The sequence below is a fragment of the Colossoma macropomum genome, unplaced genomic scaffold, assembly GCF_904425465.1.
Source record: "Colossoma macropomum unplaced genomic scaffold, Colossoma_macropomum, whole genome shotgun sequence".
In the NCBI taxonomy this organism is placed as follows: domain Eukaryota; kingdom Metazoa; phylum Chordata; class Actinopteri; order Characiformes; family Serrasalmidae; genus Colossoma; species Colossoma macropomum.
Genome location: NW_023494794.1, coordinates 20782667 through 20798845, shown reverse-complemented (window position 1 = coordinate 20798845; position 16179 = coordinate 20782667). Strand labels below are relative to the sequence as shown.

Sequence of the window (16179 nt, the reverse complement as noted above, 5' to 3'; positions counted from 1 at the left end):
AGCGTTTTGATTCCATCATTTCCGTTATTTAATTCTGTTTTATTTTGTTATTATTTTATTGTTTTGTTAAAAAAGTCTGTAGTTTCAGGTGACCACACACTAAATTTAACAGGATAAATTAGGTGACATACTTAATTTAATCACTATTTAGCCATATGGCTTGATTGATTTAACACATTTCTTCAGTTTTGTGCTCAGAGCTCCGATAGGGACATTAGCCCCTTAAGGGTCAGTGGTCACTTGCATAAAAAACATTAAGTGAATGCTGAAAAATCTCCTCAGGGAAGTGCTTACGTGAAAAGTGGAAAAATATATATATAATTGTAAATTGAATTTTAGACCGCAAGTTTAAGTTTCAATTAACAATTAACTCGCAATTAACTTAAGATACATACTTAGCAGGTTTTATGCAAGCAAGTGCAGAACACGACGGTGGATCCAGACCACTATTACACACTTTATAACAAAAATAATTCAGCCAGTCTGCATGGTTTTCTATGTAATTATCGAATAAGCCTCAAGATGTGACAAACCTGGGATTGTAAGGGGTTAAACGATCCAGCATTTGCAAGATTTTGCTTTAAAAGTGTTGCCCAATATTACCTTTCCAGGTTAGCTAACTTTTTTAACAAGTCAATGTTACAGCAAGTTATAGAAAGTGTAGTGAATTGTAGCCACAGAAGTGATCAGTATTGCACAACAGTGGATTGACCCAACTGACACAATGTATTAACAGGTCCATGGTCTACTTAAGTACACTGCAAACCTAGTGGTGTTAGCATTGCATAATAGAAGTCTACTAACTGGTTAACGGGTTAAGACATGAAAGATAGACGAGATAAAACAGTGGGCCACGAGAGCTCTTGCAGTTTTGGGGGTTAAACTCTAATATCAAAGCAAAATCCATATGGTCATGTCTGGCCAATACTGAAACATCATGCTGATATCTCAGTGACTATGATTCCATTTAAACCCAGCGCTGTCAGCAACAAAAAAGCATGGATAGGAATTTGAGCTTGTGAAACACACGTGATACCCTCGTGAATCAAGAAAGCGGCTTCATAAATCATTGCGTTGCTCGTTTCCCAAGCATGTTTATGGCTTTCCGCACTAGTCTAAGAGTTGTTTAACTGTCTGTTATGGTGGTTTAGGTTTGGGTTTGGGTAGAGGAACTGGTCACAGAGCAGTGAAATCTTATGAACAGCTTTACGATGTTTCGACAGCTGAACTGATCACATGAGCTTCTCCAGCCTGAGCACTTCTCACAATGTCTGATGAAAACACTGTTCCTTGCTCTGTAACTGAAATGTAAATGTAAAACTTAAATCAAACCTAGTCAATATTATGTGTTTATATTCTACATACCTCACTTATAAAAATAAAACAAGGAGGACAAACAACAACTGCCCACTGAATAAGAGTAGGGCTATCACTACTGATTAAATCAGTCACTGAACGCATTTACATGCACTCAATAATCCGATCATAATCGGATTCTGCAGTTATCTGATCATTCAAATGGTCATCCAAAAAGCATACTAACAATTTCTTAGATTGGAGTGAGGTCTCAATTAAGAAATCTGATAAAGAGAGCTGGATTTTAGCACAGCAATCTGATTTCTCAGTGCATGTAAACTCTTACCCCGATTTCTTTCGGATTTCTCAGTCTGCGCATGTGCGAAAACAGACTGTGGTACCAGAAATAAGCGAGCAGCGTCTACATGAGATGGCAGCAAAACACTTTTGGAGCGACACTGAAACCCAACACATGCTTGAGGGAATGAGGGATTTGAATATTCTTCATCTTCTAGATGATGTATGTTCATATTTTCATTTTCAAAAAATAGCTGTGGCATGAAGTTTTACGTTACATTTACGTCATGTCTTTTTCTGTGAGTTTATTGGCTGGTCGCAAAGCAGACATCCAATTATTGACTGACTCATGTAGACCTGGAGCTTCCCCGTTATCTGATTACCCAAGTGCATGTGAACTGATCAGATTACTGACAAAATCAGATTTTCTGCAGTTATCGGAAAATTAAGTGCATGTAAACACCCTCACTGATTATTTTGAGAACACCAGATAAAAAGGACCAAACAATAAAAATGGACTTAACTAGACCTAAAATAGCTGTCAAACAATTAAAATCATTAATCATGATTGATCACATTCATTTGTGTAATTAATCGTGATTAGTCACATTTGCCTTAGTTGCTTAGATTTGACTAATTTTTCCATTTAAAAAGCAGTGCATCGATATACGAGTGGACAAATTCATCTTAATCAGAATGTATTTATTACTTTCAATAATTTTAAATGTGAAACAACATAAAATCAAGGTGAATATGAAAACAAGGTGAATGTGGTTTTTAATTTAAAGCAACAGTGGCTACATTGTTCAATCTACATTCATATGTCATACGTAACTCCTCAGCGATTGCAGCCTCGCTCTCATAACGTTTAATACGACACGCACTGCTTTTAGAGGAACTAGAACTTTACACTTTCCTATTGCTTTTGTTACTTTGCTGCTCATTGATTTACTTCCAGGTCTTCCGTGGGCACTGTCCAGCGTAGTCTGCTGAACTACTGGTAGTGCTGACATCAGTGGTGTGTTTGGCTTGTAAATGATACTTTAGACTCAGTGTACTTCGATGATAAACAGATTCATCATAGCAGTAGCTTGAAATACCTTTGGTTTTATCAAGAGAGCCATCAACAGAACTTCTTACCATTTACAGGCTGTATTTGAACGAGAGGGCTACCACTGCAGATCTCATCATAGTAACAGCGCACGAGTAGCTGGGCTTCAGCCTGCACTACTACGCATTGTATGGAAAAATTGGTTAAAAGAGCAAAAATGTCACCACTAAAATAAAATAAAAAACCTGGTGCAAAATGCCTCCCCACTGGGTTTTACTGTATGATGGACCAGTTGGAGAATTTAAAATATGCACTATTTTCATGAAATTGACTGAAGGTACACGTCACGCAATGTTTTTTTCAACCAGGTTAATCAATTGACTGTGGCTCAACATAAATGCAAACGTAAAACACACATGAACCCAAATATCCTAAAAAAAACTCCACTCAGACACATGCCCACCACCCCCACGTGCGTCTCATCAGAGAGCGAATCCAGCCAGATACGGGCAGTGGAAGAACAAACATGAACTGATCCTGCTGAACCCGAAACCAAACAGGGTGCGCCAGCAGCTGCGTTAGCCCAATCCAGGCCAGTAAGCCAGCCCAAAGCACTGCGGCAAAACCATACGGCCCGTCTGGCCTCCCTGGTCCGCTCCGATCTGGGTTTCTCATAGCTCCTGGATCACCGTAAAGCCAGCGAATGCAAACCCTGCATCTGGAGGATTCACAGACTTTAAACTTTCAATAACTTTCTTCTTCTCTGTTTGGAGAAAGTATAAGTAGGAGACCATATGCTTGTATGTGTGTGTAATAAAGAAGAGATACATGTTGCTCTTACTGGGATGAAAGATGAGTGGAACCTCAGTTACAGTTTTATTGCCTGCATGTATCTAGAGACGTTTAACTGCCATATGCATGTGTGGCCTGGGCTAACAGCTAAGCGTTTGACTGGAGGACTCCCTTAGGTAGGCAAAGAAAGGAGAAAGACAGGCATCCATGCATTCTTCTCCCCTTGAATCACTCTGAAAAACAGCTGTGCAAATGCAGACACACACACACACACACACACACACACACACTAGAAATTCAATATGGAGGGGTAACCTCGATAAGGTTTCCTGTCAAGCAAAATAAAACAAGTTACATAACCCTCGGAGGAAAGAAACACTCAAAACAAGGTCCGAGGGGAAAACTGTGTTGTTGTGTTTGTTCATCTGGGTCATAAACTATGGACACCTCTTCACACTGAATTTTATCAAATGACCTGCCAGATTTTCAAATTACCAACAAAAACAGCCTCTGCCTCCTTCTGGGGTCAAACTTCACAGCATCATGACAGAAACCTCTTCAATTTGAAAACAGATCCCACAGTAAACAGTGTGCCACCAGGCAAACAGTCAGTTCATCCAAAACAACATACAGCGCTGTCAGGATTACTAAGATTTAAAATAATAATCAATTAAAATGTACCTTTTGCCTCAATCATTGGGCAAATCATGAATTAAGTCAGCAATTTTAATGATTACAATGTATATTTTAAATTCTCCTACTGCTCTCTCCTATTGTAAGAACTGGACCTTGATGGACAAGCCCATTTATGTGCATTTTTGCCATACAGTGTTTTTATAAGGGACAAACCAATAAGGAGGTCAACGCCAATATTCCAATGCTAAGATTTTTTCACATACATGTGTCTCATGCTGATATGTACATATTTATAAAATGTATTAATGGGGACCAGAGAAATGTAACATTTATTTCTAGAGGGTTGCAAATGTAGTAAAATGAAAAAATGCACATTTTAGCACCAGGGACCAGCATCCCCTAAACATTATCCTGTTCTTGGGTATAATAACTGAGTTATTAAACATCAGTTTGAACTACTGGTCAAGTCTAATCATCTATCCAGTGTCAATAACGTTTTAGCAATTACCTGTTGATATAGATGAAAATATTGTTATGCACACATACTCTTAAAGCCCCTAATCTTGTTGATTTTTTCCAGTTGAGCACTTTGAATCTTTGAAAGGCTCTGCATGGTTTGTTTTTACTTTTTGGCCATTTTTCAAAACTTTGATTACTCAGTAAATAGCCACAATTTGAGATGGTCTGATCAGCACTCTGTGAGGCTGATCCCGATTGCCCTTTAGCATGACTGGCCAACTCAGATTCCAAACAGGGGTGGGGACGGGATGGTGTGACGCTTAACTATCCAAGCAAAAACACTAAACATGGTTTAAATGTTCCTTCTATGCCTTAAACCTTTTAAACCTTTTTTAAATGCCTTTTAACCTCAATTTTACTTTCAGACACAAATAGCAGCAAGTTAAACGATTGTTGTAACAAAATTTAAACGTAGGCCACAGGCGTAATGCAATCTCACAAACTTTAATCACTTCCTGACTTACATTATAACAGCAAGATAAAATATTTTCTCCACAGTTTGGTAGCTTATTGTTCAATGTTGTATTATCTATCTTCTCTAGTTATGCTGGCATCTGATGCTCAGTGTATTCAGTCAAATGATGTACTCTAAAGTGTTGTGTCTGGTTAATAGCGCTAAAACAGCTTCCCTCATGAGTCACATTCATTTTTCAGACTTTGTAAATGATACTGGCTTAGTGTGAGTCAGATATTATAAAAAAAAAAAACTGCCAGACTGACAAAAACGTTCAGCACATGCAGCAAAATTTGTCTCACGTATTTTGCCTCATCGAGTGCGTTTACATGCACTTAATAACCCGATACCTGCAGAAAATCAGATTTTGTCAGTAATACGATCAACATGTTTATATGCACTTGAGTAATCAGATAATGGGAAATTCCAAGTCTACATGATTCAGACAGTAATTGGATTACTGCTTTGCAACCAGTCAATAAACTCACAGAAGACGTGACGTAAATGTAACGTAAAACTCAAACTTCATCCCACAGCTTTTTTTTTTTTTTAAAACAAGGCGCCACTTTACCTGAAAATATGAACATTCATCTAGAAGATGAAGAATATTTAAATCACTCATTTCGTCAAGCTTGTATTTGGTTTCAGCATCACTCCAAGAGTGTTTTGCTGTGTCTCGTGGCAACGCTGCTCGCTTATTTCCAGTACCGCCGTCTGTTTTCGCACATGCGCAGATTGAGAAATCCGAAAGAAATCAGAGTAAGACTGAGCTAAAATCCAGCTCTCTTTATTGGATTTCTAGACCCTACTCCGATCTAAGAAATCAGAGTATGCTGTCTCCATGTCCAGGTGAATAATCAGATAACTGCAGAAATCCGATTATGATTACTGAGTTCACGTAAATGCCATCAGTCATTGTCTCCCAATATCGGCCAAAAGAAAGCTATAGGGGATGACTTCATATTTAGGAAATCACCCGATTCTGGGCAATCTTCCCATCTCTAGTCAAAATAATGAGTAGATTAATAAAAAGGACTGATAAAGGTAAGTGACAAGCCTACTTACCACAAACTAAAACAGCGATGGCCAACTTCTGCAGCCCGCTCGACAGCATAATGACAGAAACCTCTTGGATTTGAAAGTGTACCCTGTGGTAAACAACGTATTAAACCGCCAGTCATGCAGTCAGTCATTCAAAAGCGACAGACAGGTCTAGGTAAAGCCACATTTAGATCCCTGGGAAGATATGCTGGTCAGGTTGCTCTTCATTACTTGGAAAGTGTGGGTGTGTGCATGTTAGCTGCATGTCAATACTTTTTAGCCAGAGCATGAGCGGCTGTTTGTGCATCCTGTTTGTATTGCGTTCGTGTTTTTCCATGCGAATGCGGCCGCTTGTTTGTATTGGCAGGGTGTAATTTGGTGATGAATGAGGCTGGATTCTGAAGCGGGGGGCCATCAACCCGTGAACTGCCCTGCGTCCTCCGAGCCATGCCAGTAATCTGTCCATTCTGACCTCGCTCCACTCATCCCTCTCCCGGCTCTAAAAAGTCTCAAATTCACTTATCTTGTGCGATGGGCCTGAAAGTAATTTGCCCTTGCACTCTCCCTCTCTCTCTCTCCTTCTCCTGCTCTATCTCCCTTGCCCTCTCCCTCTAAGCAATTACTATCTGTATTTACAACCTGTCTCTGAGCTGCGCTGTCAGAGGTCATGATCCAACTGCCAGAATATAAAATTACACGACGGCACAGTATCGTGGCCCTCTGACACGTTCGCCGCGCTTTCATTTTCTCCCTCTCTCTCTCGCACACCCTCGCTCAGCCAGAACTTATTTTAAGACTTGATTGGAAACATCTGTTCAATGACAATCACCCAGACAGAGAAGTATTGACACATTTGCTCCCGCTCCATCCGTTTCGTCTCGCCCCGCTGTACCCTTGGCGCACTTTAAAACATAAGAGCCAGGGCTGTAAAATGCAGCAAGGCATACAAAAACGCTCCGCGGCAGGAACGAGATACATTTATGGCATTCATAAAGAACAGATTAACAGGTTTGGGATTTCTGCCATGCATGCACATTAACGGCTGCCTTTTGCTCTGAACCTGCCTTGCCCACGCAGACACACACAAACATGCAGGCACGCACACAAACGCACAAAGACTCTAATTAATATTTACTGAAGTGCTTTGCCAGCTTGGAGTGCTTCGCCGAAAAAAGGAGAAAAAAAAAAAAACATTAATGACAAACACGCAGAAATAAGCCCGCGCTCTCTTTATTTGCCCCTTTGGCTGGTTATGCTTCTGAGCAGGCAGGTCAATTAAACACAATAAAGCACTTAAAAGACAAACTCAGCCACGAGCCCTCAGCGCGCGGACACGAAGGCACTTGCTAATTAGCGCATGCATTAGTAGGTTGCTTCGCATTGTAGCGCTCCGCGCTTGGGCACCATCGGAACACAGAGGCTCTTTCTGCGGGGCCGCACCCGGGCCCATAATGATCTCATTGTTACTCAACGGCTGCTCTGGAGAAGGCACTTCCAGGACTCAGACACGCTGACAGTACTGTGGCACCGAAGGCGCACGAATACTGCAAATGACTACAAATCCAGTAAAGCTGCTTTACAAAAGAGTAACTTGGAGCAGGTGAGTTTTTTGGTCCCTTACAGGTCTGTTTCTACAAGAGGAGACTACGTTCAGACCAAGACTTCAGTAAATACCATAAATCAAAAACAGTGGAACATGGAACAGGTGAGTTTTTGGTCCATTATGATCCTCTTATTCATCTTACTTGTCCAAAATGAGGCTAGGTTCAAAGCAGCATGTCAAAAAATAAGACTTTTTTTAAGTTGCTTTCCAAAAAAAGGGCAGCAAAAAGCCGGTGTGTTGTTAAAAAAAACACTTGTTAAAAAAAAACTTTAAAAAATGAAAGCCAAAACTTCAATTAAATCAAAAATCGCTGTTTTTCAAAATAGCAACAATGAGCAGGTGAGTATTGGTCCTCAATTACATTCCCCAAATGTCTTAAATGTCCAAAAGGAACATCAATTATGAACCCTTATAGTCTTCCTGGTACAAAAGGAGTCTACTTTGGATCAAGAAATCAAAAAAATGAACCATTAGAAATCAAAAACAGCTTCTTTCCAAAAGAGTAACTTGGAGCAGGTGAGTTTTTTGGTCCCATACAGGACTGGTTCTACAAGTGGAGACTATGTTCAGAGCAAGGCTTTATTCAATACTATAAATCAAAAACAGTGGAACATGGAACAGGTGAGTTTGTGGTTCTCAATTATGATCCTCTTATTTGTTTTACTTGGCCAAAATGAGGCTAGGTTCAGACCAATATGTCAAAAAAAGACAATGTTTTTAAAAATAAATATTAAATAATAAATATTAAAAGGAGACCATCTCCACACCAAAACTGTTTTTCAAAAGAGCAGCACTGAGCAGGTGAGTATTGGTCCTCAATTACAAATCCCAAATGTCTTAAATGTCCAAAAGGAAACTACATTTTACTTTGGACCAAGAAAAAACATGGACCATTAGACATCAAAAAAAGCTCCTTTCCAAAAGAGCACCATGGAGCAGATGAGTTATTGGTCCCCATCTAAGATCCTCAAAAGTCCCAAACAGATCTTCAATAATAAATAATTACTACAAATTAAAAATTGCACACAGAGAAAGCAAACTAGTCCCCAGTTGAAGCTGTCCAACCAGTTTACTTGTACAAAAAGAGGCTACCTAAAGACAAGATGTCAATAAATACTACAATATTTTTTTAAGTGGCTGACCAAAAGAGCAGGATGAAGCGTTGTGGTTGCACTTTACAAAGAGAGGCTAAATTCAGACAAGAAATACTATAAATCCTTTTCAGAAGAGCAACACAGGTGGATTTTTGTTCCCAATAGGTTTGTGTGTAGACAACCTTTAGATCAAAATTACAATACATATCCAGTCATTGCAAACAGCTGCTATGCAAAAGAGCAACACAGGGCAGGTGAGTTTTTAGTCCTTAGTTATGACCCCTTATAGTCTCATCTGTCCACAAGGAGACCACCTTCAGACCAAGACTTCAAGACTACAAAAATGTATTATTTCCAAAAGAGCAACATAGAACAGGTGGTTACTGGTACTCAATTACAAACCCCAAAAGGCTCCATTCAGACCAAAACTTCAATAATACCAAAACCACTTCTTTCCAAAGGAGCAAAAGACAGCAGGTGAATTTTTGATCCCCAAATATGGCCCCTAACAGGTTTAAGAGAAGACCACCTTCAGACCAAGAGCTTAATAACTACTTAATACACACATATACAACGAGAGATAAGGCTAAGGATTTATCAGTAAGCATGTGTCTGATATACTATCCACCATCTGAACTGCCAGATCACATAATGGCCTTTCACTGGGAAGCCAAACATTACACCCAGACGTCAACATGACTCGCTAATTGTGCTGAGAATAGGAGACCTACGGCCTGAAACTTCATTAGCCGCTCTTTGGAAAATGTAGGGCGCGACAGGAGGCTGAGCAACCACGTTAAGAAAGAAATAACAGTGAAGTAAATGCCAAAGCTCTGGGTTTTTGGACAGCCTAAGCAAAAACATGGCAGTGAGCAGAAGATGAGTAGAAGATGTGGCGTAAATCAAACGAGCACTCTGCGGTTGTGCGGAGAAAACCACTTTTAAAGAACTGTCAGGGCTCAGGGGCACGAAAAGAGGACATAATGTCAATGCAAAACTCTAAAGAGAGACAGTCAGAGGGAGAGGGGAGGTTGAAGAAACAGAAAAGCCCTGAAGTAAACGACAGCCTGCTTGAAATTCACGCTTCGTTTAATGTTGAATGGCATTCACAGCCACCAATACTTTACACGAGAATGATAAAGCTCTGCTGGAGTCCAAACACTGCCTCTGTATTAGAGGTGGACGATATGGCATAAAATATAATATCGCAATACTTTAAGAAGCTTTCACGATACGTATCATGATATTTTCAATATCTGATAAGTTAGAACAAACAAAGTAGTGCCATGTTTTAAAGATACTACCAAAAACTATGAATCCAATTTCACACACTGTGCTGCACTAAATCCAGTTAAATGGGATTAAATATGCTGTCTTGTTAATTAAACAAGTACAGATGATGTCCACAATATGCTTAGAAAAGCATACTGTGACATATTATTTTGTCATTTATCATAAAGATAAATACTGTCATATTGCCCAGCTCTCTGTGTGTGTATGCATGTATATATATATATATATATATATGCAAATATGTATACATATATACATACATACTTATACATTTATATGCATACATATGTACACACACAATTTCTTTTTCTATACATAGTTTCGGCGTCATTCATTATCAACTGTCACTAACCCATATAACTTTTATAAGCAGTGATAACCTATATAACCCACATTACATTCTTGTGAGAAAAATTATGAAAGCGATTAGGCTATTAGTGCTCTGGCCAAACCGTAATGCACGTTATTCATCAATGTGACAGAGTGGAAAACGGCTGTACGGATGAAAAACGCCCGGCGCACAGCACCACATATGGGCTACCGGAGTAGACAATACGGCTGGCTGCTTGAAAGCTCCACAACAAAACCCCAGGCTCGCCTTACCCCGCGGTCCAGACGGCAGACGGAGGACATTCGACGAAAAGGCTCTACGTGTACATTTAGCACAGGTCCCCGTCGCTCAGCGGCATGATTAAAATCCAAAGCAGAAGCAGAAATTTCAAGCAAGGGGGGGAGAAAATCCACACGTCCAGCGAGAGAAAGTCACCTCAGGCTGGCAGGCAGGCAGCTCCGTCTCCGGTCCGGGCAGCGGCGACTCCGGCCCTGCTACTTCAAACACCAAACCCCGCCCACGAGCTGCGTCAGCGCGGAAGTTTTCGTCTCCGCGCACTCCGATTGGACCGCGCTCGGAGGTGGCGGCGCCCACCCGTGCTCTCCGCCAATCGGGCGGCGCTCTCACAGAGCACGGGGGCGGGGTTTCGGCGGTGGAAGTCACGCGGCCGGATGCGGTGCATGACGTCAGCCCCTTTGTTACCTTGCCGACCCGTTTCGCTCGAAACAGCGTGAGAGTTAAAAACATGTGAAAATACACAACATTGATGTTTCATATAAATATATAGAAAAGAGCTCTCGCCGCACAATCGAAGCCACGAATTTCAAATACTCGTGGAGGCAGAGTCCTAGATTAATAAACACTAGCAACACAGCAGCTTAGTTCCCACTAGCCTACATAATGAATGAAACAGCCTCGCACAGTAATAACAAGGTAATAACCTCGTCCTAACTACGTAACAACAATATTCTAATTGTTATATCCTGCAGCCTTGCAAGATTGACGTATTTCAGCCTGTTATAACCCTGAGAATGCAACTGCAAGCACTAATCTACTAAAACCAATCCCTAATCTAAGGTCCAGCTGCTAAGCTAAGCAAACAGCTGACATAATTCATGGAGGCAGCCAACCACTCTCCTAAAAACTTCCCACCTAGCAGCTATACTACTTGTGCAGTGGGCTGCACAAATGAAGCCCCATGCACGTAACTCAAAGACTTGAAATAATGACTCCGAATCATTGTCCTAGATTAATAATACTGGCAGCGAAGTAACGGATATATTAGCCCACATTAAGGAATGGCATAGCCTTGCACAATTATAAAAAAGCAATAACATAGTCCTAACAATGTAATAACATACTATGCTAATAATATTTAGCAGGCTTGCAGAATAATGACACATTTTTGCCTGAGAAACTGGAAACTGCAGCTGTGATGCAAATGCAACCTAACAATAATCATTATTCTAATAGCAATTCCTAATCTAAGGTCCAGTTTACATAAGCAGCCAAGTATTCTTCTAAAAAAAAACTTTTTCCCCAGCAGCTATTCTGCTGTCGGCTGTCAAAACGCCCAGCTTCAAAACACTGCGCTCGGCACACAGATCCCCAGTGACATTTTGAAACAACGGCTCTGATATTCAGCAAAGGTCATGACGATGAATGTTTTTTTTTTCTTCCTTGCTTTCTTCTTCTTCAGAGAATGAAATGTGACTTTATTTGAGCACAGCTTGTGCCTGTCAACCTGCCTAAAGGCCCTGGGATAAACAGCCCATTTCATTAACACTGTCGTCTGGAAATACTGTCTTATTAGCATAGCATGCACAAAAAAAACATTTTGCAGAGAGAGAAAATGCTTTATAGAAACAAAATTGCACCTTTTGCATGAATCCTCTGAACTGCGTCTACCTCTCTAAACACACCTATCAGCCTAGAGCACTTACATAATGTATAATGTTGTGCAAGTTTCTACTGAATATTATGTAACTAAGAATCTTGCAACAATGTGTAGTTATAATGCACCTGCCAAGCAGGATGTAACTGTAATAATGAAGTTATAAGCCTGTAACTCCACTTTTCAGGCTATACATACACTTCGTCTCAAAGATTAGAACACGTTGGATAGGCTGTGCGAGAACAGAGAAGCATGCACTGTCCATAGACAGTGCATTTAGTGGCATGAAGTTGGCTTCTTATTGGAATTCTACGTTCTACCTTAAATGGCGCAGCAGTTACATTGTAACGGCTGCGACGTTTAAGGTGGAACGGAAAATTCCAATAAGAAGCTGGCGAAAAGGGAGCTAACTTCAGCTTCGTCATTCCACACACATTTTTTGCCCAGCCTGCACTAAAATCTAGCTGGTCAGCAAGCTAGTAAGCTAACTCGCCTGCTTTCTAGCAACGTTAATAGTGCATAAAGAGCTGCTGACTCCATTGTTGATTCCCAACGGTAAAAATAGTTGGAGAGCGACAATAATAAAGCCACTATAATACACGAAGGCAATACTCACTCTCCGTGGACAACGGCAGCGTACGCGGCTCAAAACATCGTGATGGTTTGTTATACAGGTGCAGTGTGTGTGTGTGTGTGTGTGTGTGTGCGTGCGCGCGTGCGTGTGTCTTTTTTTCCTCCGTGTTGTTGCTCTCGTTGCCGAATCACTGCTGCTGTCTGCAGCGCATGCGCACTGCGGCGTTTCTCACAGCGACAACCAGCCATGATTGTAGACGCTGCATGTTTTCAGGTGCGTCTCGGCGTCTCCTGAACAAAAAGTACCTGTTCATTGACCTTTCTGACTTCATTTTCTTTAATTATCTTCAATAATATGTCCGCATAAAAGCCCGATAAGTCTGATACCGTTAGCTTTTTCTGCTAACCCAGAAGCTAAATTCGTGTAAACTGTGATTGAAGCTCCCTTACTGATGTACACTATATGGCCAAAAGTTTGTAGACACATGCTGACCCGTTTTCCAATGAAATCTAGGGCAAGGAAGGATAATTCAATCAATATTTTAAAACTTTAGAAAAATTCAGTCATTCGGATGTAAACAAAGTTATGAGTGTTTTGATGTGAAATGGTGCAAAGTAGAGAATCTTAACGTCTTACACGTCTTTACAGTAGCAGCGATAGGAACCAAGAGTATAGGAAGCAACACAAATATAACCATTTTATTTGTCATTCAAAGTGACCGGTCTTCTGAGCTTTTATATGTAATGTCTATAGTGTTAAAAGAGTGATAAATCTGAAAATATTATGTTTTCTGTGGGGATTGTTTTCCTTACTGAGCCCTGCAAGAACCTTTCCGCCATCAATGTATTTAAAAAAAATTTTATTTAAAGTTTATCTCAAAACTATCGTAAAACAATGTGTCAGGCATCTGACAGTGTATTCATAACCGTTTCATGGTGCCTTTCACATCAAACCACTTTGAAAGACTTTGTTTTTTACATCTTGGCCAGTTACTTATGTGGCACTTTGCAAAAGTTGCCCCTTTAAAAGTGAGTGAGTCTGTCCATCCGGTCCCCCCAAACAGCCACCCTCTTAATGGCCCTCTTTACAGTCTCTACTCTTCTGGGAAGGCTTTAAACTAGATATTGGAACATTGCTGTGAGGATTTGTTTGCATTCAGCCACAAGAGCATTAGTGAAGTCAGGTACCCAGTTCCACTGCTCCACAGCAATGCTGAGGGTTTTTATGCCCCTCTAGCAGACGTATGGCATTGAGTATGGTGATCTTAGGCTCATGTGCAGCTGCTCCAGAGTGTCCTATTCTATTGGTAAAGAAGAATATACAAACTGTGCGTGCACAACTGAACACCGGCATCATCAACAGATGCACCTTAAAGGGGAATTCTGACCTAAAACTAGCATTTAACATGTTATTTATCATGTTGTGTAATATTGTTGTAAGCTTATGTTAAGATAATTTAACTTATTACCAAACATTATTTACTTGTTTTAAGTAATTCTATTAAGTAAAATTATCTCACTAGATTGGCAGATAATTTTACTTGTTTCAAGAAATGTGCTTGAAACAAGCTAAACTATCTGCCAGTATAGTGAGATCATTTTACTTAATAGAATTATTAAAAACAGGTAAAAATGTCTAGAAATAAGATAAGTAATAATATAATAAGTGCACAACCATCTAAAAATAAGAAATATTAGATATATCGACTAGAATTAAGATAATATAACTTGACAAGAAACTATTTTTTGCAGCATATGGAGGCACCACTGTAGGAAGCGAGTAGGCATGTTCACAACTGATGAAGCAATGGGTATGTTTCTCATTTTGGCCAGAGAGCCCTTTTGAATTAACTGAATTAACAAATTAGAAGGGGTTTCTGGATGCTTTTGGATATATAACACCCCTTCTCATTGACTTTGTGCTACAGACTTGCACTGGAAATTAAAGAATATTCATACCAATGTTATACATATTAAAAGACCCATATAATAGAGTTTTGTTTTTTTATCACTGCTTTATCTCTGTGTTTGTTACTATGCTTTTAAGACTAATACGTGTGAATGAATGCTGTTCTGATTGTTTGGTCTGTATTGTGCCTTTATTCAGACAGTTGACTGGGCTGAAACACTCCTTATAACTTCAGTATAAATGGGCAGGGCTAAACTGCTGTAGACTAAATAGGCAGATATGTGTAAATGTGTTGGTTTTAGTGACATCACAAATGCAAATGAATTCAAAACGTCCTGTTTTTGCAACTTAGAGCCCATATATGAATTGTATGGATTGGTATATTCAACAGTGTTTACATATTACTCTTTCATTTCAAAAAAGCATTCAGATAAATTCAGTCTTACATGATGTGGGTCCTTTAAAGTCCAAGGTTTAGGCCCGTAATAGCATAAAGTATTGTACACAAACTGGAATTCCAATCTTTAAGGCACCTTGATGAAGCTAAATCCATAATGAGCGCTGCCGATAACATCAATATGTTTTGGGTGTTTGATAGAGAGTTCCATTGCGGAGTTTGGTGTGCCTGATGCTTTGGCCCCAGACTAAAATTTCTTGACAGCTGAGATAAATTGGCTCATTACATGCCCCCACCTGCTGTCTATGTAGTATTGATAAAAAAAATGTCTTGACTCACTGAGCAAATGAATGCAACTTGGTGAGAGAACGTTTGGCTCTCCAATATGTCATCCCCAAAGCTGCCCGCCGAGGAGTTGGAAGGAATATGTAATGTAACTTGATGTTTCACTGTCACGGTTATGCGGTGGTTCATGTGAAGTTAAATCAATACTTTCCAATTGATGACATGCGCTCTGTCTTTCACTGAAATCAATCATCCAAGAAGTCATATATGCCATCATCGCCATCAGCAGCAGGGGCTGCTGTGGCTGCTGTGCTGGCCTCTGCTTATCTATTCATTGCAGGCAGAAGTGGCGATAAGCTCTGATTCATCTGCATCACTGACACGCAACAAAAAAGCCACGACGGTTCAGACCAGGCCGCAAAACTCTCTCTGGTCCTTTTCTTTGAAAAGAAAATCCATCAAGCGACAGAAAAGTGTCCTGCTCGGATTGATCCGAGTCGTCCTTCACGACTGATCGGAGACCACTACTGCGGGCCGGCCCTAACGCTAATGCACAATGGGGGCAGCAGAAAGCTGCTCCTAGTTCAGCACTAAAGGACAAAGTTGTAGTCTGAGGGCCTGTAGCAAGCAGCGCAAGGGAAGTACTCAGCAGTGGGCTCCATCAGGCAATAATACAAAGTTAATGACGCAGAATGGTGTCTTTCTTCGGCCCTT

The 16179-nt window shown here is 40.3% G+C and overlaps 1 protein-coding gene across 2 annotated transcripts in view; it reads right to left on the bottom strand.

Moving 5' to 3' along the window:
• The window catches only part of fam222ba (family with sequence similarity 222 member Ba), a 108410-nt gene extending 95393 nt beyond the window's left edge, over nt 1-13017 (bottom strand). Inside the window, exon 1 of one of the 2 annotated variants that reach the window (XM_036580544.1) lies at nt 12918-13017. The gene's annotated coding sequence lies outside the window, so the exon portion shown is untranslated. Of the gene's footprint in view, nt 1-10679; nt 10870-12917 lie in introns of those variants that run through there. The other variant, XM_036580545.1, reaches the window with a different exon arrangement.
• Between the last annotated feature and the right edge of the window lie 3162 nt (nt 13018-16179).